The sequence below is a fragment of the Barbatula barbatula genome (genome assembly GCF_947034865.1).
Source record: "Barbatula barbatula genome assembly, chromosome: 25".
Classification (NCBI taxonomy): domain Eukaryota; kingdom Metazoa; phylum Chordata; class Actinopteri; order Cypriniformes; family Nemacheilidae; genus Barbatula; species Barbatula barbatula.
Genome location: NC_136788.1, coordinates 8,767,128 through 8,794,417, shown reverse-complemented (window position 1 = coordinate 8,794,417; position 27,290 = coordinate 8,767,128). Strand labels below are relative to the sequence as shown.

General features: G+C 39.9%; 1 protein-coding gene across 1 annotated transcript in view; it reads right to left on the bottom strand.

Moving 5' to 3' along the window:
• otud7a (OTU deubiquitinase 7A) overlaps positions 1-24,596 on the bottom strand; it is a 58,439-nt gene extending 33,843 nt beyond the window's left edge. The window contains exon 1 of the mRNA XM_079449724.1: positions 24,405-24,596. The gene's annotated coding sequence lies outside the window, so the exon portion shown is untranslated. The remainder of the gene's footprint in view (positions 1-24,404) is intronic.
• Positions 24,597-27,290: the final 2,694 nt, after the last annotated feature.

The window sequence follows — 27,290 nt, the reverse complement described above, 5'->3', positions numbered from 1 at the left end:
CGTGACGCGCATACACAAATCCATTGATCAGTAAAGCTCAGGTAAAGATCTGTTAAGCAGTATCCATGACAGTCCGATACATAACGAGTAACATCCATCACGCCTGCCAATAGAGACACAACCAGACACTCCATCCTTACACAACATCTGTGTGTGTGTGTTATTTAAGCCTTCCTAACTACTTCCACTGGTGCCTCATAGGTACACATGCAATACACATACACACGTGTTCCACCACACCGTGTCTGCAGATGCTTTCTGCCATTGAGAGAGAGCTGCAGGTCCAGCAGCCGCATGGAATTCTGGGATACGAGCCCAGTGATGAAAGTAAGACTCAGGAGGTGTCATGCCGTGCTCATTCATCCATGGGTGCTTTAACAAGGCCAGGCTCACATGGTTTACAAAACTGTGAGCCGTTTCTTACAAGAGCCTCTCTGTGCTTCTTGCAATACACATGAAACAAGGAGATATTCAAACTATACGACTCATTTCTAGTTTTGAGTCCTTATTCTTTTTTATTATTAATTGAGAAGTAAAGTGATTTGTGCATAATTATTTGGAGATACTGTACTAAAAAGGGCCCAAAAAGACATTTCACAACAGATACACACCTAAAAATGTACGACTGGCATTACATTAGGTAACTACTATAAATGAAATGAAGAGGCTTTTTATTTATTTTTATTTTTATCACATTAAATTAAATAAGCTGTATATATTTTTTTATTTATTTACTACAGACAGCAACATCAGATGTTTCATCACAACATTTCATTATACGTATGTTTTATTGACTTTGTATTATTTTTAGTATTAAAATTTTACTAAAAGTAGTATTATTTCATTTTTAAATAAAAAAAATGTTAAATACCAAAAATATATTAACATTCTAAATTAAATTAGATGTACTGTAAACATTTTGTATTTAACACAGGCAGTAACAACAGATATTTTATCAGAACATTTCATAAGAAGTATGTAAATGTGAGGTTGTAAAAGTATTGGGAAAATTTCTAGTGGAAATGTTTGGTTTCAATTCCTGGTGAATAACACCTGTGTGTGGGAAGGGAATTATTATATTAAAAGCTTTCTAAATTTGACTTATTTGCATTGTTCATTTGCAGATGTCACCTGGTTTGATATTACTGTGCATTGTAAGGCTTCAACTTTGTCTTAAAAATCCAGATACACTAACTAAATCGAAATTTGTTTTGTAGAGGAAATCAAATAGTTCAATCTTTCATTGTCAAAGAGGCCCTAAACTTGAGAACGTTTAATATGTTGGTTAGAGATTCACTTTTCATACATGGTTAATCGTGTAGCCTAATGTGTTTCAGTATTTAGGGACTTTGTGCATTTGTTCAACCCCAGGGGTCTAGTTTGCTTAAAGATCAGGCCAATCCCCGGTGAGTAAACAGACCTAATCAAACATTGTTAAAATGTGCTCTCCGCATTCCTATAGAACCAAAACCTGCTCATTACGCAAGAGTAAAGGTGTAAACATAAGTCTCACCTCATTACATTCTACCCCCCAAGAGCTGACTTACACCCTCAATGAATTAGAGAGTAAAGAAAGCCAAATGTCTGGCAAATGAATAAATGTAAAATGTGTGCTAGACTGTCACTCACCGAAGCCAAAGCAATCATGCTAACACAAGCTATCGTGTAACATCTTTACTTTTACTAACATCTTTTCATTTCCCTACATCTATATCATACACAATGTACACAATTGAACACCTTTCCTAGATAGCACGGGTACATCTGTAAAATGTTTGCTAAAGATCTGGAAAACTGGAAAACATCTGTGTTTTACACACATTCCATATCATGACCTTCTTACAGACATCTTCCAAATGACTATATGACATGACATCTGTCAAGAAATGTCTCAGAGATGTGTGTATGTTAACAGGGATGCTACAAACATGTTAGCAAAATGCAACACTTTTGCATAGCAACTGCATAGTAACCCCCTAGCAACCATCCGGACCGGTACACCCTAGTCACATCATAGCAATGCGCTATTAAGCTCCTGATGTATCCCAAAGAAAATGGAAGAATGTAGTTAATCAAAACTGCAATTAACAACTGACTTGAATCCCTGAGGACATGCAAACAGGCTGCAAGACTGGCTGTGCACATTGTGTATGACGGCATACGGTGTTTGCACTGCTGAAAAGTGAGAACTTAGCAGACGAACGTGCTCGCACAGCACTATTTCCATCAAACATTATCTCTTACCATTTGCCTGGTTCAATAGACCACCAACTTATGAATATTCATGTGGATAGGTGTGGCCTACTAATGAGCCAACTGGAGGATACAGGCAGTTCGCAGATACAGTAGAATAATAATCAAAGTGGCTCAGGAATGGTGCGGCCCTGGAGTTATAAGACATTTAACTATTATAGATGAAACACATGAAAGGATGCGCCTTATTTGTATCCAGAAGCACAGACTTCAACGATTAAGGCAATATATAAGGTATTACCCACTATTGGACAGAGCCGGGATTCCATTTTAGATTTAGGTTCCATTGCTCATAATGTTAACACACTGTAATATTTAGCGGGTAGTGTCAGTAGTAGATAAATGATGATGCCTTTTGCCACACCTATTAGGTTACAAATCCCCAAATGACGCTAATTACGAGAACCTACTTTAACCGCGTTCATCTGTGCTGGGCGACGAATCGGAAAACACTAAAGTGTACAGGGATTTTAAAGAATCAGCACCCCTCCTGTGAATCCTCACTTTATATTTAGCAACAAGCCGGAGAAAACTCAGCCCTAGTTTGAGAAAAACAGGCTTCCAAGTAGAATGCAAACCAAACACTAAACCAGCACAACCCAGCATACACCAGTCTGAACCAAGTCCAAGCTGGCTGTTTTAACAAAGATCCCAGATAGATTCCTTTCATCTTTAAGATCTGCTAAAGATCTAAAAACAACTGCTGTGTAAAAACAACTGTTTTAAATTCATTCTAAATCATAAACATCCTACAGACATCTTCAAGATGTCTATATGACAGGACGTCTTGCAGATGTAAAAGACATCAAATAGACGTCTCCCAGATGTATGTGTGCTATCAGGGATAATAACAGATAATTACAGACTGAAGAAATAAAACAAACTTGTTTCATAAGAAAATTAGGGATGTACCGATATGTAATTTTGGCCGATAACGTACTCGGTTACTAACGTAACCTCGGTTCCCTGAGATACGTGAGCGAGTACTCCGTAGAAAAAGGAGTTTTCCCCATAGTGTCCTGCTACGCAATACGAGTGAAGTATCGATAGGGAACCGATCATTTTAATCGTGAGCAGCGTTCAGCTGAAGAAGGAAACCAGAGGAAATGATTTACGATTTATCCGCTATAATATATCGGCCTAAATTGTTATTATTACAAGTAAAGATTACTTTTTATTGGCCGAGACCGATGAGGCGGATGATTTATCGAGCATCCTTAAAAAAATGATGTAAACCCAACAGATATTTGGCTGTCTGACCAGAGTGTAATTAATCAGCAATGAGTTTGGTGTTGTTCCGGTGCCACCTCGGTGACATCAATCCCCATTTAGACTGACAGCAGTCTGGGCAGACCACCAGCCTTTCACTAAAGATGAGTGACGGCATTTAAAAGGCCGGATTTCAGATAACGCTGTTACAACCTGGACTTTTGTCACTTTGGCAGGTCATAGAGAGAGAATAAAAATAAGAACATAAATAAGGGAATGTGTCCCTGAAATCAAAGACAATCTGCTAGGACAAAAACTGCAAATGGTAGACAAAATAACATAAAATACGTTTTTTCTGAATAATAAAAAATACACCGTGATTTATATTGTTTATCTGCACTATGACCCTCAAAGTTGCCATGTTATACTTAAACAGGCAAACTCTGCAAGACTAGACCCATATCTTGTTAAACTGCAGGTTGCAGGTGGCCTCAGATGTGAATCAAAGTCTGTCTCTAAGGACGACAGTCTCATGGGTTCACATGACCCTGTGAGGTCTGTGGAACAAGGTAACCAGCTTCGCACCTGCACACCTGGGAGGTATGTTTGTTTCTTTTTTGTGCTGAGTAACATCAGTGGACAACCCAGCTGCACAAGTATCTCAATGTGTCGACAACACTATATAGAATATTTTACAGATGGTCTTTTGTTCCTGAAAAATGTTTCTATAAGGTGTTTGTGCATTCTGGATGTACGTGTTTAAAAATACACAATTCCTTTGATCTGCTTTATGGGACAGTTCACGGAAAAATAAAAATGATTTCAACAATTATTGACTTTCATTTCATTCACAACCTGTAAACGATTTTTTTCTTCTATGGAACACAAAAGAAATTTTTTTCAGAAATGATTCATGACACATTTTGTGCCTATTCAACGGAAGTCAATGGGAGTCTAATTTACTAATCACTTAATAGATTCATATCCAATCCCAAATTCAAGTCTACCTGAAATAAAGACTTTTATATAGCTCCAGTACCTGCGTAAGCATGTGTTCTGTGTTATAAAACATGCCAATGTGCTGTAATGGGTAAGACTGGGCAGACATACAGTACTGTGCTGTATTAAGGCTAGTGCCCACCGGATGCCAGGCACAGCAGATGGAGAATCTAACAGGCTGTGCCACACCCCTCTGCCAGCTTCCGTTTGATGCCAGCTTCTCAAATCGGACTCTAATGTGCAATCTAATAAGACTGATGACATAATATTTACATTACTTGCTGCTAATGCCATTCTTGGTCTCGATTCGGAAAAGTATGACATCATGTTTTTCATCATGTGACATGATAAAAATATAAATAAAAAATAGAATCAATTTGGTTCATAGGAGTCAAATGGAAAATATATTATAGTTTTTTATTGCTTCTGCCTCTCTATCGCCATCTCTGTTTAAAATATGAAATTGCAGGTTACATAACATGCTCATCACTGTGTGGGTTGAAGGTTTTTAACCCGCTGAAAGCCTACTGAAATCATCACTAAAAATGTAATTTTCGCTCACTTGGTTGTAACGGAAGGGACACTATTATTTTAGAGAGCAACTAGACTTGTCTCATGACACCAGATGTTTGCATGATAACATGTCAATGGAAATGATCGTGATGGCCATGCAAAATTAAACACAGTTATGAATGAGCCAATTTGTCACTATGACAATTTTGGTGTGTCTGTGCGTTCTCAGGAACAGAGTCAATTCATCGCAGATATCACACTCAAAATACAATTAAGTCATACTTTGTCAATTTTGTATAGTGACTTCAACATAAGACAATTCAGTATCCAATGTGAATCACCACGTATATTCAGCCAATATCCATGCTGCTTTTGTCTCGGGTTGCTAATGGGTGATGAAATCATCCATTAGGTGTAACTGTTTTTGGGCCTGTACAACCAGTGAGTCACGTGTGTGTGTGTGTTATGTGTGTATAGAAAGATTGAGATGTATATTTCCTCGAAGCCTCATGAAACACAGCAATACCAAATAATGGAATAAAAAACTGTATGAGTAACAATGTTTTATAACTGAACTCGGACAAAACAGCAAAGAATCTTGCCTTTTTATTCGATTATACTCTGTCATTTGAGAACCATGTCGCCAACACCAGTAAAATTGTGTTTTTCCAACTAAACAATATATCTAAACTACGTCTAATGCTGTCACTATCAGATGCAGAGACGTTCATGCATTCATGACATCAAGACTAGATTACTGTAATGCACTGGTAGTCCTGCAGGCTTATTACTAAAATTCCAACTGGTCCAAAACGCGGCAGTTGGAGTTCTTACACGTACAAAAAGTATGAGAATATTACCCCAGTTCTGTCAACCTCGCACGGGTTACCTATAAAGCATAGCATTAACTTTAAATATAAAAACTGAAGGTTTCAGCTCCATTAGTTAGATCAACCGGAACCAGGAACACTTCCAATAACAACTGATGTATCTGTTCCATCAAAGAGTGCAAAACGGTACTCTACCCTCAGCCAGTCTTGTCTCATTGTTCCAAGGTTACCACAGCCGGCAGTACGCAGTTCATGCCCAGACCTGACAAAAGCTGAGATGATAGAGCTGGATAAAGAAGGATGCGGCGACTTGACACGTCTTCACTACAAAATGTCAGCTGCTATTAGATTATTAATGATAATCTTAAATCTTAATTTTCTTTTATTTTGCCTTGTTGTGCAAGCACTGTCGAACTTGTGCAGAGGCTGCAGCTTTTGCCAGAGGGGAACTGGAATCCCCTGGTTAGGCCTGCCTCTGTCCACTCACCTAATTGCATATTCATGCTGTTTCTACATGTTTTTGCTGTGCCAGATCTGGGAAAAGTCAACAGGCATAGGAAACTTACATTGTTTGGTATTTGAAAAAAATGAGGTGATTTTTTTTTGTCTCTATATTGCTTTTATGTGGCAGTTATGCACTCCATTTTTGCAGTCCAGACAAATTAAGGAGCGGCCACTACTCAGACTAATGTACATAGTGGAAACCCTGATTAATCCTCATCCAATGTTTGTTGCCTTTCGTAGGGACAGTGAGGGGGACGGATCAGGTCACTATCTGAGGGGGTCATGTCCCCCCATCCCTTGTGCAATCTGCGCGCCTCTCCATTTAGTGCTCGCGCTCACTACAGCTGTAATCAAAAGACGACCATGTAAGCGTGCCGTAACAAAGGCTGAAGTAAAAAATATAACAAGAACAGCTCAAAACAGGCGGACAGAAAACGACAGGCATGCTCTGCTTTATGTTTCTTCATTGTCGTATTTTCTCCTGCGTGTTTTCAGCCGAACTTTAAACACAACAAACTCTTCATATGTCAATGATCAGCGGAATGATCTGTCAGTAACTGATGATGTAGCTCAAGTGGACCTCGACCGTCATCCGGCAGGTGCTGATGTCACTGAAGCACATTTTGAGCCTGTTTACATGAAATGCCCCTTCTGTGTTCTGCGTGTTGTTTTCATGAAAATGATTGCGAATGTGCACCATATAGAAAACTTCTTGTATTAGCAAGAGCTGCAGACTTTGACTATCACTTGACTACTGTTATGAATATAATAATGCCAAAACTAAAACTATAATGTTTAGAGGAGTTAAATTTGAGTGTTGCAATGACCAAGGAAAAATCATATATTTTTTAAATATGTTCCCATTAATGTATGTGGTTTTAGTGTGTGTCATAAATACAATTAAATAAGAACCATTTTAAAAAGTTTTTCAAAAAGTAATTTTCGGTGCATCCTACATTTTCGTATTGGTTTCGGCCCATAGTTTTCCTTTCGACGCACAGATCCACAAAAAGTATATTTGATATAGATCGTAACACACATCGAGCAGTACGGTAAAGGTAAACAGTAACACTGGACACAAACCGCAATCACAGGAAGTGCTTCTGCTGTCGGACCTACACTAAAACACCAGACTCAGTGACTGAATTTCAATGCAGGAAAAAAAACCTCAGCCCATTCAGACTGTGAATCAATCACTCAATTCCCATCTCCCCTTCTCCAGCCACAATGGTAAGCCTGTGTTGCTGGTGTGAGTTGGTATGGATGCAAAAAGCCGGACGGAAGTAGGGGAAAGAGGATACATGCCGGATATGTTGCAAACTCGAGCATTATCCAAGAGCAATTGTGTTCACTAATCATACTCGAATTGTACCAGGGGCACCATTTTCAGCGGTGACCACACAACACAACAGATTCAAGCACACCACTATTTTCTAGAAATCAGTATTCTGTTAAAGCAAACGCTTGGTAATAATTAAAACAGAACCGAGCGTCTAAGCCGAACCTACTGAAAAATAAATAAGAGCCACTTCGATATGAACTATTCGTCCTGCCAGCTGAGAAAACATCTATCTGCATATTTGATTTCTTTTCAACACTGTGGAATTTGAGGAAAGGGCTTCATTAATTTTAGATGGGTTTATTCGTTTGTCTGACACGCAAGTTTGATGTGTAGCTCTACGCAAATATTGCCACAGATCCATGGAGTCAACAGCACTTTATTATCTTTTTGCATGGAAATAAACAGTACACTCTTCCCAGACGCCTCGGCTCGTGACCTGGCGCGTGATGGCATCTCAGAACGTCTGCCGCCTCTGGTCAAACCTGTTTGGGTGTGTGAGTGTTTGTCATCTGACAGACAGCTCAAACATTAAGTTCTTGTGGCTGCAGAGGGTGTTCGGCACCCTTAAAAAGAGGTGTAGAAGATGCAAACATGAGACAATGTACAGTCAAACGGCTTATCTGGCTTTGATTCACTGTCCAACCATGTATGTCTATTTTGATCTTTGCAAACCACAAAACAAACCATTTGTTCAAGGATAATTGATTTAATCACTTGAGCCATAAATGCCATGTGACCACATTATATTACACAACCCCTTACAGTAGTCAGTGAAAATCTGCCATATTGTTAGGGGTCATTTAAAAAAAAACAGTCACTGGTCAAATAAAATGTCTATGTAAATGTCAATATTCATGTTTTATTCATTTTCTAACACTTATCTGAAACAACTCTCTAATATTCCAAACTCATTCATTGTTATTTCCAAGCGCTAAGTGTCAAACGGAAGCTCTGCATCATTTAGAATTGGTCAAATTACTTTTTAACTCAGAGATGCAAACTGAATTAAATTACTCTGGGGTGAGATTTTCACTCTCTATACAGTAGCAATAAACTCGCCACAATGACCTCACACACAACACAATGCAATTCCCTATACTTATGACAAAATAAAGAATTGTGTCGCTCTTTTACCGTTAGCATCTTAGCACCTTCTTTTTGTCAAGATGTTGTTGTGTTTTTGTGTCTGAGCTCTCCATTAACTGGCAAAGGAACAGCCAGAGTCCCGGCTTTGAACGCAGCGGTGGGCGACTGCGCCAGAACCAGGTCTTTCCTTCACTTTTGCTTCTGTCCTAGTTTTCAGGTTTTCAAACAGGAGCTCAGCTAATACAACATGAGATGACCCAAATCTACGAGGTTCTATCAGGTGCTGTACATTAATACATTTCTGAGGAGTGGAGGCAAATGATTTCCCTAAGTGAGACATCATTTGTTATAGAGTGCCATATGGAGCAAAGTGCTGGGAGAAAGAGTTGTCTCTCGGAGGTGCCACGTTGCCTGCGTAGGAAAAACGACTGCTGATGCAAATGAGATTTTAGAAATAAACCTGTATAGATATCATTGCATGTTACCAGTAAGGTCAAGTCGAAACCAACGCATATGTAAAACAGGCAATGCAGTCTCAAAAAGGAAATGTTGCTTTAACAAGTCTGTAAAACTTTCAACTTTATTTCCTCAGGAGGGATGCAGAAATTTGAAATAGCTACAAAAACAAAATGATGAGATATGTAAATGACAGTTTAGAATAAGTTACATAAGGTGACACTTAAACGCCCAAATGTGTGGTGTAACATTTACACATTTTACAACTTAAAAGTGTTGTGAGTCATTTTTTGGAGGATCTACTGACAAAAATGCAAAATAGGCTTATAAATAACTATGGTTTCAGAGGTGTATAAAGGCCTAACATAATGAAGCATTATGTTTTTATTACCTTAGAATTAACTATTTCTATTTACATACACCGCTTCTCCCCATACTGTACATGGAATTCGGCATGTTGTTTCTACAGAAGCCCTTAACAGACAAACTGCTCTGCAGAGCAAGTTTCCTAAATCCGTTATCTCTTTCAGCAAAGAAGTGAAAATATGACGACATCTGTGTCCTGTGTCAGACAAAATGAAATGGTGAATGGTGAAGTGAGCCGTATGTTGCAATTATAAAAAAATAAATTTCATACAGTAGACCTTTAACATTATATGTTACAAAATATGTAACACTACATTCCGGTGGTATAAAGATACATGTATTTAGACACATCCTTTTAAATCTTTGTTAGAAAAAAGCAATAAATTAAAATTAAATTATAAAATAATTTGTATTTGCAAGGTATCACATGCTATTCTGATAGACATACATAGACATCACATTTGATAAACAGTTCTGAATACATTTGAAGTAAAATGTATAAGTGTTGTTAATCATTAATAATAGGATTAATAATATTTATAAGTTAATTTATCATTTTAATAAACATAAAGGCTTACATTTAGCTGAAGAGGGTGTTATTAATGTTATCTTTTCTCTGGTATCACCATCCTCAGTAATAGCTCAAGTTAATCCCTGTAGGTGTACATGACAAACAGAAGAATATGAATGCTGCTTTTGTGGACAAGTGCTGTGTGCTTGTCTGATAAGGGCTTGGCTTTTACCTCAGTCAGATCACATCGCTTGACCTTTTCTTTCTGAAATACGCTAAATTTCACGAACAAGACTTGAATACCTGAAAGGAGTAGTGAGTCATTTCTGGGCCAAGGATGGTGTTCAAAAAGGTTTTGAAAACATTACATTACAACCAGATGGAGTCACATTTACAAATCTAAAACAAATCATCCAAAATCCTTGCTTTAGTTCTCAACACTTTCTGGGGGTGTGGAGCTGTGGATCCTCTCTCAATCCTCTACTTGTAAGTAGAATATTTTGTAAAGGGGAAATAAATAATGCAGTCATCTTAACCCTCCGTGACCCTTTAATCTAAGCAAACCCATTAAGAACAAGCCATTTGTCATGTCACGTCGAGCCAGTTGAGTCCAGTGTAGACACTGTTACACCACTGCTTTAAATACAATAGCGCCATATAAGTACGCCTGCATATGTTTGCCTGCATGTGCATTTCCTTTTTAACACTTGATTATGAAAAAACTAGCCTGAAGTAAGGATTTGCTATGTAACAACATACATACATGAAACTTAAAAAGTGTGGTGTAAGATGTGAGGCCATAAAAGAGAACCAGTGACCTATTTCTACTTAACATTATGTCAGAGTGTTTTTAAAGTGTGCCATGAGAAGTCCATTACCATATAAAATGATGCTAAAACTTGAATTCAGAGCGAGCATGTCATGCCTGATGACATCACACCGTTTTCAGGGCTGTATTATTAGGTGAACTATCCCTTTTAAATTCTTTAATGCCCAAACCATTATCAGACTTAAAGCGGCCCTGCAACGGTGTTTCATGCATTCTGACTTACTTACAATGTTAAACGTGTTGTTTTCTAATGCGTGACATGGTCAACTTTTAAAAAAAACGAGTTGGACGTATGATGTAGTATTTCAGTACTCGATACTCTCCCCCAGTGTTCTTACAGGTGGTTGAAAGTTTTTTCAAACATTAAAAATCGTTACATAGCAACTTTTCTTAGTCCCTTATTGGACAATTCTCTTGGAAAAGCATGCGGCCCGCCCACGCATCTACAAAGGAGAGCGGAAGAAGGAGCGTGCGCACAAGTCACTTGTGTGTAGGAGAGAGAGAGAGAACTATGTTCGCGAAGTTCAGCTAGGGCATTCCATTGTATTTGGAGAATTTCTGCATGCTTCAAGAAGGTAGAAGTAGGACATAACTTAACATAATCTGATGAGACCACCACTGTAAGATGATACAAAGCAGTAGGAGTATTACATGATGGTAAGAAAAGTACACTAATGTTTGGACCAGTTAATGTCAATCAGATGTGGAAGAGTAACTGACATGCTAAAAAAAATTCAGGTGGAGTATATTGGCATGAATACACCTGCACTGGACACGCAAAGGGCTGGTGGTTGGCCAGTGATGACAACTGTGTTGTGGCTTCTATTTTGACTTAAGGGGAAGCGTGCAGACAACCCAAACACAGTGACACACAGCAGTTGAAGCAAGTTGGACAGACGTCATCTAAACCGAAGCCCTGCTGAGACCTTGTGTCCCATCAGCCCCCAGGAGACCGAATTTAGCTGCTGTGTACTATGTGCTGGGCTTGATGCAAGTGGGGGAAAAATCTCAAATATTGGGGACAGGCACAATATGAACATTCTCAGCTTGGCTCATGAATATAAATGAGGTGGTATAACGTACAGTGAATGGGTTCTAACTATAAAAATAATTTGTAGCATTTGTAGAGGATGTGTTAATAAGAAACATTGTAAAACACAGTGCACTTAAAATCAGTTATTCAAAGTATGCAACAGAAAGGTTAACAATCATTCTGGTGTGTAATAAAGTCCTTTCAGATTTTGAAGCAGTTCCCAAACGGCAGATAACACAATGACAGGCCCCGCAATCAATGCTAATTTATTTTCCACTGCCTACTACCAAATAGACGTCTTGTAGATTTTCAAACTGACTTTAACTGTCTCAGCTCTTTTATACAACACTTGCATTATAACACATTTTGCATTAAAATGCGAAAATTGTCAGTTTATTTCTGCACCGACAAAGATTGTATATTATTTTACATTTATATGCTTATTGTCTAGGAAAACCGGTGAATTCTACATCATTAAGCGCTGTGATTCTATTGGTAGATATAGAGATAGAATTGGTTCTAATTCCGAAATTCCGAAACACAAAATTCCGGTTTACTTTAAATACTTACACTGTAAAAAACTGTAATTTTACTGTTTTATTTTACAGAATTGTATGTATTTTTTAAATGTTTAAGTTAAAAAATTTAAATTACAGAAATAAAGTTGGGCGTAAAATAACATGAAACACATGTAATTTAACTCTACAAAGAGTAATTTTTCGTTGTAATTTCTTGGTGCCCAAGCTGCCAGAATATTACCTTTTTTACAGTATTTTTTAACACTGTATCTAAATGTGGGAGGGACTTGGTAAATCAAGTCTACTGACATTTTCCAATGAAATCGTACTTGTCAGTTCAAATTACATCTTACATAAAACTGAGAGTTTTGCACTGGGCTCTCTTTTCCACATATTGCAAACTTTTTTCCTAATGTTTTATTTTTTTATATCTATAGAGATATAATATTTTATATTTTCTTATTAAGAATATATTTTCTTTTTTTATTACTCATTTCTAACAGTACACTAAGGCAAAATTTCTTGTACACAGTACTTGGCAATAAAATAAAACCCAAAAGACCCTAAATCCTCCCTAAATTATAAACTAACCAAATATTAAATGCGTATAAATTCAAAGACAAGCAACCAACATCAACAGCTGTAAATAACAGTTGCCTTTATGTGCTGAACTTTGACCAGTTTCCTACAAGAACACCACCACCTCCTACATCAAGGTTAACACAAATCTGATCTTAGATCAGCAACTGTGTTCTACTCTCTGTTTGTCTGAAGCCCTACGCACTCCTGAATCAGGCACTGCAAACCATCCAGAGCTCTGCCCTCAGGCCTACATCACAAGCCTGTCTCCAGCCTGTCCACCTCCAGAATCCTCTTCAGCCTCACACCACAGAGCCCTGAACTGACCTCACATTTGTCAGATTCAATGTCAAAGCACACCTGTCGGGGTCTCAGTCCGGGAACGGCTGTTCCTGGTTCAGTCTCGGAGCTGTCAGCTAGATTCCTCGCCTCACTTTGAGCATCTCCACAGACTGTCACAAGATGTTGACCTCACTTAGGCTTACAAGGACAAGCTGATATTTTGGATATTTCTTGACGGCTCCTCCACTCCACCCCTTTCTAGAATCTCTGTCTTCTGACGCTTTCATGCATTTGACATGACTTCCAGTAAATTCAAGCTATACTGTACATGTCAAAAGCATCCCTTGGCAATCGAACCAATGACCGAAGTCTTACTAGCGCCATGTTCTACACAAAAAATCTTCAATTTCACCTCCACAGGATGAATATAATTCACTTCCAAATTTCTTGCATCATCAAGTCAGACTTTCCCAGTGATACTGCTGTATAACTGTAGCTTGGAATATTCAAAGAATGCAAAGAATAAAAGCTGCTTGCCAAAGGCTAAGACCAGCAGAATAGATAAATGAGCTATACATTAATTTAAAGGCACAAAGGTACATTATTATAGCAAAATTCAACAGGCACATGGACAACAGTGGTGTCGTGTACTCCGCGGTGTAACCCTTGCATAAAACATCTTTAACAACTACACAAAATCACAAATCACAGGTCAGCAAACATGCATAAAGAAATAAGGAAAGTGCCTCAGAAGTCTCACTCGCTCAACAAGCAGCGTTACAAAACATTTCCTTCTCTCAGCTCTGCTCACAGGACTGGCTAGTGGCCATTGCAAACCATTCATTCAAGCGTATTTTTATAAACAATGTGAACATTTGAGTGACCTTTTCACACATTAATTTAAATGAACAAATACTTGAGTTACAACCATTTATCACACAGGAGCCAACAGTTAATCTATCATAACATGAGTGCAAGGTACGATTCTTAGAAAAAGCAATACTGAAGCTCCTAACAAAATAACAATATTTGAGATATTTTCAACATTATTATTTTCAACGTTATTTAGCCTAACCAACAACATCACTGTTCCTGATGTTGAGCTGATGACATGATCTGGGATCTCCAATCGCTCTTCTAGTTTTATTAATGAAATTTCACTAGGATTCTTTTATCGATTTTTATAATAAGAAACTAGTACTCTCAAATCGATTCATTGTGATTAATCGATTCCAAAATAAATGTTTGTTTTTATATAATATGTGTTGTGTATATATAAATGCACATAAACACAAGTATATAACAAATATATATACATAAATATATATAAATCTATTTTTAAATATAATATATATTACGTATAAATGTAAGTATATAATACACATACTTTAAATATATACATATATACATTCCACATTTATTTTGGAATCAATTCATCACGATTAATACATTAGTCAACACTGTGAAACGTAAAATATAGATTGTATAACAAATAATGCTAAATAAAGTTTTGTGGTCTTGGACAAATAAACTAATAGCCAGTAAATATCTCTACTGTGTCAATATTGGCAGGCGGGAAAAGTGCATTATAGATCTTAGAAAGCACACATGTAACTGGAAAGACAATTGACACTAAATATTGACTTTGCAACTGCATAATGCATAAACAATTGCATTGAGTTCTCATTGTCAGAACAATTCCCACAACCCCCAGGTATCAGCCTCTGACAATACACTAACTACTTAAACTACTGAAGTGTCTGTGTGGTTTAAAGAAGGCTCGATTTGGCAACAAATCACCCTCACCTTCTATTACCGTTGCATTCGAAGCAAGGGATTTATCTGGAATCTGACCATATGTGTAGCACTGAGATGAGATACAGTCCCCTCTGATCAAGAACACCAACCAGCGTGATCACAGAAAATTAAAATCATTAGACGGTGACCCAAGCGCCCCAGATAACCCCTCACCGACTCCTTCCTGTGCTTTCTCTTTTTGGAACGCTCCTCCCCACCATCCCTTGCGCCCTCTGGGTGACCTCTCCCCGCCTGTGGACAGGCCACTTAACATTGCTTCCCCACCTGTGGGGCCATGGAGGGAGCGGGTGGCACTTCAAAGAAGCCGTGCGGTGATTGAGCTCTGATTGCTGTGGGCCACTTGACTCATTTCATCTCATCTCGAGGACTAAAACTTCTAGAGAATTAGGTGGGAGGCAGATGGAATGCTATTGGAAAAACAAGCAGCTTTTGCCCTCCATGGGATGAGCTTCCTTTGCTTCTCTTTTGAGCCCATATTAAGCAACACTGGGACAGTCTTGCAATCTTCACGCAACCACAAAACGCCACAAAAACAGTCAAGTTGTCCACAAGTAAAATGGAGACTATCTACAACTGTTCTCAAACTGGTATATTTAAACCACTTTCATTTTAACACTAAATATAACCCAGTCTAAATAAAGCACTTAGGACATGTGGAGGTTGTTTTACTTCCCAGAATTACGTCTCGTTTGCAGCTATTTGTATTTGTATTTTAGCAATTTGTATTTGTATTTTACTCAAAATGAAAACGGTCGTGCCAGGTTTGCATATGCATAGGCACGAATGCGATTTAACTGAACTGCTGTAGAGAACTTAGAGAGTCCAGAAGTTGTTTGGACTACAAATGATTGCGCTTTCATAATTTACAGACGAGGAAAGAGAGCGTTCCAAATTTAGGAAGAAAACTTTCTCTTCCTTTTAAAAGTTGATAAGGCTAATTATCCATTATGCTAACAAGATCGTAATAATTAGCATTTAGAATTAGGGCTTTTTGCACTGAGGTACGATTTTGTAGTTCGGGAACAATTTGTCCTAAGTACTCGTTTTTTGTTGTGTTCGCACTGCAAAAACCAGAAGGAATTTTACTTCAGAAACACCTTTCTCTCTGAAGGGTCTAGACCAGAAGAAAGTAAGCAATAGCAACGCAAACCTATTGACTGGTTGAACATAACAGTATATCACAGAACAGTGTTTTTTGTCAGTTGTTTTTTCACCTGTGGACCTTAATTCAACTTGTGACAGTTACATGACATAAACATATACAGAAAGCTAATGTTAACTGCATTTTGTTAAGCCAATGTTAATGTATTGATGTTGTCTACAGTACTTGCAATAGATTTAGTCTCTTAGCCCTCCTTGCTTTTTCAATCTTATATGTCTACATAACACCTCAGTTATCACGAAACCATCCATAGACAACCAAAACTATTTCGATCCCTATGTCCTGCATTTTATTTTTTAATCGCTGCACTGTTGACCGGTTTACGTCACGTCAGAGGTCCTAATGCCGGTGCAAATACAACTAGGAAAATGGCCTGAGAAAAAACATTCAATAGTTTGTGAATGACAGCCCTCTTTACTGGTTATATGGAACTTCGTTCCTGAAATGATCTGACATGAATGCGGCTATTGTTATCTTTTGCTGTCCCTGACCCAGAATCATAAAATATGTTCATGCGACTGTATCTAAAAACTGAAGGCCTGGTTTCACATACAGGGCTGAGGACTAGGCCTTAGGTAAATTAAGACATCTTGTAATAAAGGTTTTTTGAGACAAACACATTGCTACTGATACATTTTCAGATATGTCAGTGCAGGTTGATTTCAGTAAAGACAGCCCAAACACCCATTTTGGTCTGGGCCTTGTCTGTGAAACCGGGCCTAAAGCCTCAAAATGAAGTTTGTGATTACATTTAGCAAATATTCGTCGTATATCGTTTTATGTCAAGATGTGGAGATGACCAGACTTATTGTGACACAAGCGCCTCTCAGCCTTTCTGCTAGAAAAGTGCTTGTGACATGGACAGAATTCCATCTTGCAACAGATCAGTTGCCAAACTTTATCCCCTGGTGCTCTGCCTCACACAGGCCCTCAGTGGTTTTTGCTTTGGTGCTTGGCCCTGGTCATTCCATCTGTCTCTAAATTATCCTGTTTTAGAAATAGTCTCCTACTATGATGAAACATTTAATAAGATGACACCACCTCTTCTGTAGGCTTGTAGGCTGCCATTGCGGCGGAATGCAGTTTCATGTCCACGTGCCGTCTCGTTTCTCGCATCACAGTGGGACCTGTTTGATCTTTTCTAAATATCCCCTCAGGGATCGATAAAATATCTCTCTGTCTCTGTCTGTTTCTTCATCAATTCCTCCACTCCCCAGAACAATTTACGGCTGTCAGATAAAGTTGTAAGTCAATATTAAAAGGGGGTAATTTTTATTGCAGTATTACAAATTAATATTAGTGATGGCATTTAATTCAGTTTTGAAATGAACATGAATAGTGATGACTGAGGGCTCAAAGACCATACAAAGAGAGGAAGACATTAGCCTATTTATGCCCTATTTTATCTGCAAACATCTTTACTTAGACAAATTGTTATTCAATAAAACAGTTGATGATACCGTCTTGGTTACGGATGTAACCTCAGTTCCCTGATGGAGGAAACGAGACGTTGTGATTTTGAAAACCTGATTAAGAATCAACTCTGATTTTAAATAGTGTGGCACGCCAAAGTCGCCATCCGATGCCGCAACGACAAACTCATACTCGTCAGCCTCTTGTCTGCTATGGGCCGGTCAGTGCCGGCCATCGGATTTATACCATATGTATGGGGCGGAGACGGTTGTGCCTCCCCATTCGCCAATTTCATTGACCTTCTAAAAAGTACAATCAGAGTTGATAGGTTTTCCAAGATCAAACCCCATCTGTCTGTTCGACACAATGTCGAGAGAAAGACAGAAAAGGAACATAAAATAAAAAAGGGAAATAAGAAAATATATTTTAGGTCAAGTGCTGGAGGTGTTGTCATAGTCATTGCTCACCAACCAATGATCCAACAGTCTCACAGCAAGACCAAGAATCCTGCTGACCTAAAAAGAGTCGCTACTCTCCTCTTTTTCTGCTAGTGTCACCACTAAAACATCATTCTATATGACCAAGGTGAGCAATGCACCTCGGCAGCTTTTCAAGACATTTAACTCTCTTCATTGACCCCCTCCTCCCTCCACTTAATCTTTGACTGCTGATGACTTCGCTGTATTTTTCAATGAAAAAAAATCAGCCATCAGCAAGCAATTCTCATCACCTCATACCTCCGTACACACTACCCTCACTTCAAACATGGATCTCTCCTCATGGAAGTCACCAGACCTTTCTCCAGCCACCCCACCACCTGTCCCCTTGATACAATCCCTCTCCCATCTCCTACAGGCCATATCCAGCACACTCACACCTGCACTCACACACATCATTAACACCTCCCTGCTCACCGGCACATTTCCATCCACATTCAAACAGACCCAGGTCACACCCCTACTTAAGAAAGCCACATTGGACCCCTCCATTACCGTAACAGACCTGTCTTTCTCCTCCCATTTATTGCAAAAACACCTGAAAGGGCAGTTGTCAACCAGGTGTCTTCCTTACCTCTTCAAAAATGAACTACTGGATGACAAGCAGTCCGGCTTCAAACAGACCACTCCACTGAGACTACACTGCTATCGGTAACAGAAGCACTGCGGCTAGCCAAGGCAGTGTCTAAATCCTTGGTCCTGATCCTGCTAGACCTAACTGCAGCGTTTGACACTGTCAATCAGCAGATACTACTGTCAAAGGTGTCATCTTTAGGAATCTCAGGCACTCCTCTCCACTGGTTCAAATCCTACCTCTCCAGCAGATCCTTCAAGGTGTAATGGAGGGGCTTGCTGTCCACTGCCATCCACATGATCACTGGGGTCCCTCAGGGATTGGTGCTAGGACCGCTCCTTTTTTCCTTCTACACACCATCCTTGGGACCCAATTACGGGCACACGGCTTATCCTATCACTGTTATGCTGAAGACACCCAGATTTACATCTCATTTCACCCAGACGAAACTACTGTAGCAATTCTCATTACATCCTGCCTAGAAGACATCTCTGCTTGGATGAAAGACCATCACCTCCAGCTGAACCCTGCCAAGACAGAACTAGTCGTGTTTCCGGCACACTCCATGGTGCAACACGATCTCACCATCCAACTTGGCAATACCACAATCATTCCTTCCCAAAATAGCCGGGAACCTCTGAGTCATATTTGATGAACAGCTGTCCTGCATTGATCACATTGCAAAGACAACGCGATGATGCCGATATGCCTTATTCAACATTAGAAAGGTTAGACCCTACTTCACTGAGCATGCGGCACAACACCTTGTCCAGGCCCTGGTGATCTCAAGGTTGGACTACTGCAATTCTCTCCTTGCTGGTCTTCCTGCAAAGGCTATCAAACCACTCCAGATGGTTCAGAATGCAGCATCACGCCTCGTCTTCCAACAGCCCAAAAGGGCTCAAGTGACGACGCTTTTCATCTCTCTCCATTGGCTACCGGTAGAAGCCTGTATCAGATTCACGTCACTAAAGCTTCCCTACAGGACTATCACTGGATCTGTGTCAGCATATTTTCACACCCTCCTACACACCTACACCCCATCAAGAACCCTGCGTTCAGCGAACCAGCGGCGTCTTGTAGTGCCTTCTCAAGAGGGCAGTAAATCGCTTTCCCACTCATTCTTCACAACTCCTTTCTGATGGAACATTCTTCCTAACTCAGTCCGGCCAACCACATCTCTCACAACCTTCAAAAAACTACTTAAAACCCATCACTTCTGTGAATACTTGACAGACAAAAATTAAAAACACTAACTACAATACCACAGGTATTGGTCTGGATTTTGTTGAAACTAGTAACTTTGTATTAGCACCTAATGTACTATTGCTCTTCTATGACATATCGCTTATTGCTCCCTGAACTCTCTGCAAGTCGCTTTGGATAAAAGCATCTGCTAAATGACTAAATGTAAATAAATATATGTCAATACACACGCAGTCTGTGTATTGAAAGTCGTCCTGAGTGATACGAAAAAAGATTTGTGCCGAGTGACATTAAAAAAGGTAGTGATCACTGACCATGAATACCTATTAATAGAGACTGTGAGACTGGGTTGAATGATCATGTGGGTGCAGTCCGATGCTTAAACAATTACACAAATGCGTAACAGTGGTCAGGATTTAATTTATATGTAATAACTTACAGGTCTGAAAGGAAGTCTTAAAGGGATAGTTAACCCAAAAATGTAAATTTACATTTACTCACCCTCGTGTTATTTCATACCTGTATAAATTACTATGTTCTGATAAACACAGAGAAAGATATTTGGAAACATGTTAGCAATTTTCAGTTCTGGAACATCATTGACTACCATAGAAGGAAAAATTCAATGGTAGTCAAATGTGCCCCAAAGATGCCCTCATCATGTGTTTTTGTTTTGATCCAGTTTCGTCTGAGGAACCCATCTTATTTTGTATTGTTTATAACTTTAAAATAATTTAGCATAATTTTTAGAACTATGGAGGTAAAGATGATCAGTGATTCCACACAAGGCTATATGACTTCAGAAGTCTTTAATTTGTTTTTGGCCCTTTCAGGACCGTAAAAGCAGCACTCAAAACTGTATTCAATCTTCCTCATTTTGAGCTACAGTGAATAACAGTAAAACAAAAAAGTATGATAATATGGGTATGGTAGATGAGTAACAATGACTAAAAAAGGAAGAAAGTCGTCATGCATATACCTTAGCATTTGTTTTAAAGAAAAAATACATTCTGACTGTCATGATCCTGCCTCTCCTTGTCTTGGTTTTCGAGTCTTGTGGCAGGATCATGTCAGTCCCATGTGTTTTGTGTGGAGAAAGAGCATTGTTTTGGTTTGAGAAGCCATGCTCTCTCTCCGGTGTCACGTCCTTTAGCCCCGCCCCCTTGTTTCCCTGTTTGCAGTCCGTTAGTGTTAGTCTTGTCTCCAGCCCTGATCCATCCTTCCCTTAGTGTTTCAGTCCCCTCACCTGCCTCGTGCAATCCTCCTGTTAGCTTTCCCTTAGTGTTTCATCCCTGTCACCTGTGGCCACTCTCCCTGTGTCATCAGTCCTTGTTAGTGTTTTCCCTTTATCAAGCCCCAGTTTTCCCTCTGTCCCTTGTCGGTTCATTGTCATTTTGTCATTATCGTACCTCCTCACGTCACCTTGTTGGATTATTCCTGTCTATGGATTATCGTGTTTGTTCCTGTTCTAAGTTTGTTGATTTATTATTCACAGGACTTTGTTTGTTTTGTTCCCCTTGTGGAAAGTTTTAGTTTACACTTTTTGTCTTGTTTTAGATCGTGTTTTCCTCATCGAGGGTCTTTTGTTTAAATAAAGTTTTTGTTATTTAACTCTGCTGCCTGCGTTTGGGTTCTGTCCACACACCGTGACAGAATGAACCGACCAACTTCGAACCCAGCAGGCAAGATGGAGGCAAGACGAGCGACCCAGGCTCATCGCCTCCTCAGTTTACGCCAGGGGCACTGTGATGTATTGGAGTTCGCGGACCGCTTCTTTGAGGTGGCAGGGGAGATGGTCCACAGTGAGCAGGAACAGATGGTCCTGTTCAATGGCGGCCTCAACCAACCACTAGCGGGGTGGGAGATGCAGATGCTGAGACCGCTGGGCTTCACAGACCTGATCAGGTATGCCATGAATCGGCCGGAGCCCAGTGTCTCAGTCCAGCCCAGTTTTTCCACCCCACTGGCCGCCATCCCCGAGGGCCATACCCTGCAAATCGGGGCCGTGGGCCTCTCCTCACCCTCTGCTCCACCACCAGCTAGCCTCCGTGGTAGGCGTGGACGGAGGGAGTCGTGGGACTCCCCGTCCGACTCTTCCAGCACGGAGATAGTGGGGTCCCCCACCGCTACTCTGCAGCCGGCCACACGTCCTGTGAGCCGGTCGAAGAGGAAGAAGCAGAGGAGAGTGGCACCATCCTGTCCTGCCCAGCAGCCGGTATCCAGCCCTGCCCAGGCGTCAAGTCCGGTGGTCCCGTCAAGTCCGGTGGTCCCGTCAAGTCCGGTGGTCCCGTCAAGTCCGGTGGTCCCGTCAAGTCCGGTGGTCCCGTCAAGTCCGGTGGTCCCGTCAAGTCCGGTGGTCCCGTCAAGTCCGGTGGTCCCGTCAAGTCCGGTGGTCCCGAGTCCGGTGGTCCCGAGTCCGGTGGTCCCAAGTCCGGTGGTCCCGAGTCCGGTGGTCCCAAGTCCGGTGGTCCCAAGTCCGGTGGTCCCAAGTCCGGTGGTCCCAAGTCCGGTGGTCCCAAGTCCGGTGGTCCCAAGTCCGGTGGTCCCAAGTCCGGTGGTCCCAAGTCCGGTGGTCCCAAGTCCGGTGGTCCCAAGTCCGGTGGTCCCAAGTCCGGTGGTCCCAAGTCCGGTGGTCCCAAGTCCGGTGGTCCCAAGTCCTGCCCTGCCGGCCCTCCAACCTACAAACCAGTCAGCCTTGCCCCAGCCATTCCCTACTACGGCCGTCCTGTCATGCCCTACCCCTTCTAGTTCCTCCCACTCCAAGAAAGGTATCCCTTCCATGCCCAGACCTTCCTACCCCACCCCTCCGCCCAGCTCTAGGAAGCAGGGTCCTGTCCCTCCTAAGTCTCCACCCAGTAATGTTCCCAAGTTTTTCCCACCAATTCCGCCTCCCCCCTTCCCATTGATGTTTATTTTATTGTCCAACCCCAATCCCTTTCTAGTCATGTCAGCCCTGCCCCTAGTGTGTTCTGTTCTGTGTTTATGGTGTCTGTCCTCCTGTCTGTCAGTCTTGTCATGTTTAGTGTGATCTTGAAGAACTCCTGGTGGAGTTCTTTAAGGCGGGCGCTCTGTCATGATCCTGCCTCTCCTTGTCTTGGTTTTCGAGTCTTGTGGCAGGATCATGTCAGTCCCATGTGTTTTGTGTGGAGAAAGAGCATTGTTTTGGTTTGAGAAGCCATGCTCTCTCTCCGGTGTCACGTCCTTTAGCCCCGCCCCCTTGTTTCCCTGTTTGCAGTCCGTTAGTGTTAGTCTTGTCTCCAGCCCTGATCCATCCTTCCCTTAGTGTTTCAGTCCCCTCACCTGCCTCGTGCAATCCTCCTGTTAGCTTTCCCTTAGTGTTTCATCCCTGTCACCTGTGGCCACTCTCCCTGTGTCATCAGTCCTTGTTAGTGTTTTCCCTTTATCAAGCCCCAGTTTTCCCTCTGTCCCTTGTCGGTTCATTGTCATTTTGTCATTATCGTACCTCCTCACGTCACCTTGTTGGATTATTCCTGTCTATGGATTATCGTGTTTGTTCCTGTTCTAAGTTTGTTGATTTATTATTCACAGGACTTTGTTTGTTTTGTTCCCCTTGTGGAAAGTTTTAGTTTACACTTTTTGTCTTGTTTTAGATCGTGTTTTCCTCATCGAGGGTCTTTTGTTTAAATAAAGTTTTTGTTATTTAACTCTGCTGCCTGCGTTTGGGTTCTGTCCACACACCGTGACACTGACAATGTATTATACGTTGCAAACTGTTTTGGTGTTTTGGCCTGCGACAAACAGCATTACTCAAATCAACTTATAAGCCTAACCTCAAATAAAAGATAAAGTATACAAAGCCAAATAACCCAACTGTGGGCCTAAGCTCACCATTGGTTGATAACTCGGGGGTCTGTAAGGGTCCAATGTGGGCTGTTGACAGGGACTTACATAACCCAAAATCGTACATATATTAAAAATATTTACAAACTAAACAATGCTCTGTCTGAATGGAACACATAAACCAGGGCATCCGATATATGCGTGTAGAGGCAACGAATCCAACATCATTATACTAACATGTACCTTCAACTAAATATATCCATCCCTGTTTTTACATCCATCAGCGGTTACGCAACAGTCCCAACCCATATTGATATAGAGTCATATTATCTCTACAGACAAAGACAATTCCATCCTCGCAAAGCATTTATCGATGATGCGCTGGAAAGACGCCCTCACCTCATATCCACCAAATATAATCGGCGGTTTATTTGCAAACCCAAGTCCTCGTTCATACCCGGCCATGGTCAAATTAAAACACACCGTTTACCCGCAAGATGTGCTTTATAGCGGTCCGGGCACGTACAGAAGACAGGTGCACCTGCCCCGGGTGCGCAGTGATTCCTACTGACTCTATTTGCAGACATTCTTTTCCCCGAGAAAAACCGAAAGACGTGTCTTACCGTTCCTCGGTCAGTCCTTGTGATAGTAATCATCGTAAATATATCAGTCCTCAATAGAATGGCTTTAAAATCATATGCCCGAAACGAGCCTCCGTCCGTCTCGCTGTCGCTGTATTCTTTCACATCCTCATGTCATTCACTGATGCAGCAGTGCCGTCGAAAACACGCCCACCACATCTCTTACCCCCTCCTGAATGACGTAAAGGAGAAACAGAACCCGCCCATTCATCGCTTTCACGCCTTTTCGATGACGTTTTAAAGGCGCTCCAGGCACCGCCCACATCTGGTAACGCTGGAAAATACTGGCTCAGCCTGTGGTATTTACGCGCAATGATTTTCATTTTTAAAAATAAAATACATGAAGAAAGGATATGAAAATACAGGGATTTGTATTTTTTTATTTGTACCGAAGTTAAACTTAAATATATCTAAAATCCTGTTCTAAAACAACAAACAAACAGCTTAATGTAGACTAACAAAAATGCTTTATTCATTTCTCCAGAAAAATGTGCCAGAATTTCCGAGAAAAAGCTTGATTCCGATTTCTCTTAAGGAGCCTTTTCATTACAATGGACTTTTATCAAAATGCCAGTCAACTATTTTCCACTTTGCTCGGAGGTCATTTTTCTCTGCTGCTGCAACATTGTTGGAAAAAGTGAGACAACATAACAAAGCTTAGTGCTGTTGGTCAACAATATCCGTATATATATATATATATGTATATATGAAGAGTTTGTTTTCAAAATAAGATAACTCCGTTAAAATCATGTTATTTATAGTGTTATTGTGTACTTATTGTGGTAGTTTAGACGTATTTTATCAAACCAGACCAACCGCAGTATGATTGCTATTAACTGGAATGCACAATAGAACATTTTTGGCGTTATCTAATTTTTATAAACCACAGTAATAAATATTGTTTGATATTATAGTTTTTTTTAATAGAATAATGTACGAATAATCCAAATTATTGATTACATAAAGACAGAAACTGATCAAAGGTGGGTGATGTTTACTAGTACGACCAGAAGATGTCGCTTTGTTTTGACATAGTGGATGTTGAAAATTGAGATTTGCAGAAATGTAAACTACAATTAATTATCTTTGTTCTATTTTTAGTTGGTTGATTTAACAATTTAGACATTATCATGATAGTGGAACATTCATTTATGGTATTTTGCCACAATTAATATAAATATATTAAATCATAGTTAAATCATGTTAATGTACATCTATCTACATAAGCTATCATGTTTTTCTTGCTCTGTAAATGTTATTTTACTGGTACTTTTGTATTCTTTGGGCAAAGAGTTGAATGGTAAATATCTTACATTTGTTTGAGCTTCAACATTAGGACTAGAAAAGAATGGAAGAATAGAAAAACACTTGCAACTTAAACGACCTCATTTGGATTTACTTTAGATAGGCTACCACCATGCAGTACACTCTACCGCCATCTGCTGGTGATATTATTAAATGAAACTTAATGTTAGTTTAAATATAATTATGTTTATTGGTCATTATATTCTTGTGAAACCTAATTTACTAAAAATAGAATAACATTTAAAAAAAGCTAAAGGTTCAAACAAGGTAGGACTGTGACTAATCCATCCTGTCCATACACCCATACACTATAAAAATAGACACGGAAATAAACAAAAACTCTTTATTTAACCAACGCCAAAATGCTGGTAACATCAAATTAAATGCATAACTGAGGTTAAAAATGCGTTAATCTGAGGTCAAGCGGGTGGTGCAAGACTTCACTGCTCCTAACTTATCCACAATGTTGTCATACTGTCTTTTAACATATTTTGAGTGCTCGCATCAAAAGTGTTTACGTTTGCTCGCGGTGAAATTATGGTTGATTCTAGATTAGCAAACAAACACAAACAGTTCGAATATTTAATATGAGACTGACTCAAACACGTCAGTTATTTTGCTATACATTTCGCTGCAGCTTCTTCTTTGACTTTACTTTCACCTGCCGTTTTTGTGCCAGCTCCACCTTGTCCTGTGCATTTGGTGCATTTTGAACAGATGAACGGGCTCATTCATTTATTTGGAAGTGAAACTACGCTGTTGATGTGGATTATGGGTTTGGCAGTGACGTACAGAAAGCACTTCCATGGCTGCAAAAGCGATCTAGCGACGAAGTGTAACATTTCTTCCTCTGAGATGATACCTAAACTTGGTTATGTGCAACCAGTTCGACAAATGGAATTACAAGTCGAGACAGAATCATACATGTTCGAAAAATCAATGTATTAGCTAATGCAGAACTCGGAAATTATGACTTGGGTACATGTAGGCCTACTTTAGGCCTACAGGCACATTATAGATCAAAATGATCGCAGTCCACCCATAGTGGCCAATCCGGGCCTGATTTTAAACATCATTATTTTGTGATTTATGTTTTTATTAAGCCGATGCTTTTATCCAAATGATTTAAAGGTCAATGAGCCTTTTGGAACATTTTTGTTTAAGACCCATCAATAACCAAGCTATGCATAGGAACTGAGTTTTTGTAGTTATCGTATATGCATGAGCATTGGAATCTACACAATTTAAAACAGGAACTATACCTAAAGCCTAGGTTATATGTAGAGCTAAAATACTGTAAAGAAGGTTACCAATAAATAAAATAATTAATTATATAGGTATGCATTAAAAATATCTAGTAATATTTCAAATTGTATTCGGTGGATCTGAAGCAATTTCGCCCAAAACGTGAAAAACATTTGGTGAGAAGCTATAATATTCAAATTTAAATGCAAATTGACATCAAATTAAAATGTAAGTGAATAAGTATTTGGAGATGGTTCAATATTAAACTGAACAGTGGATGATGTGAAATTCATTAGTTATTGTAGTTTACAGGCTGCA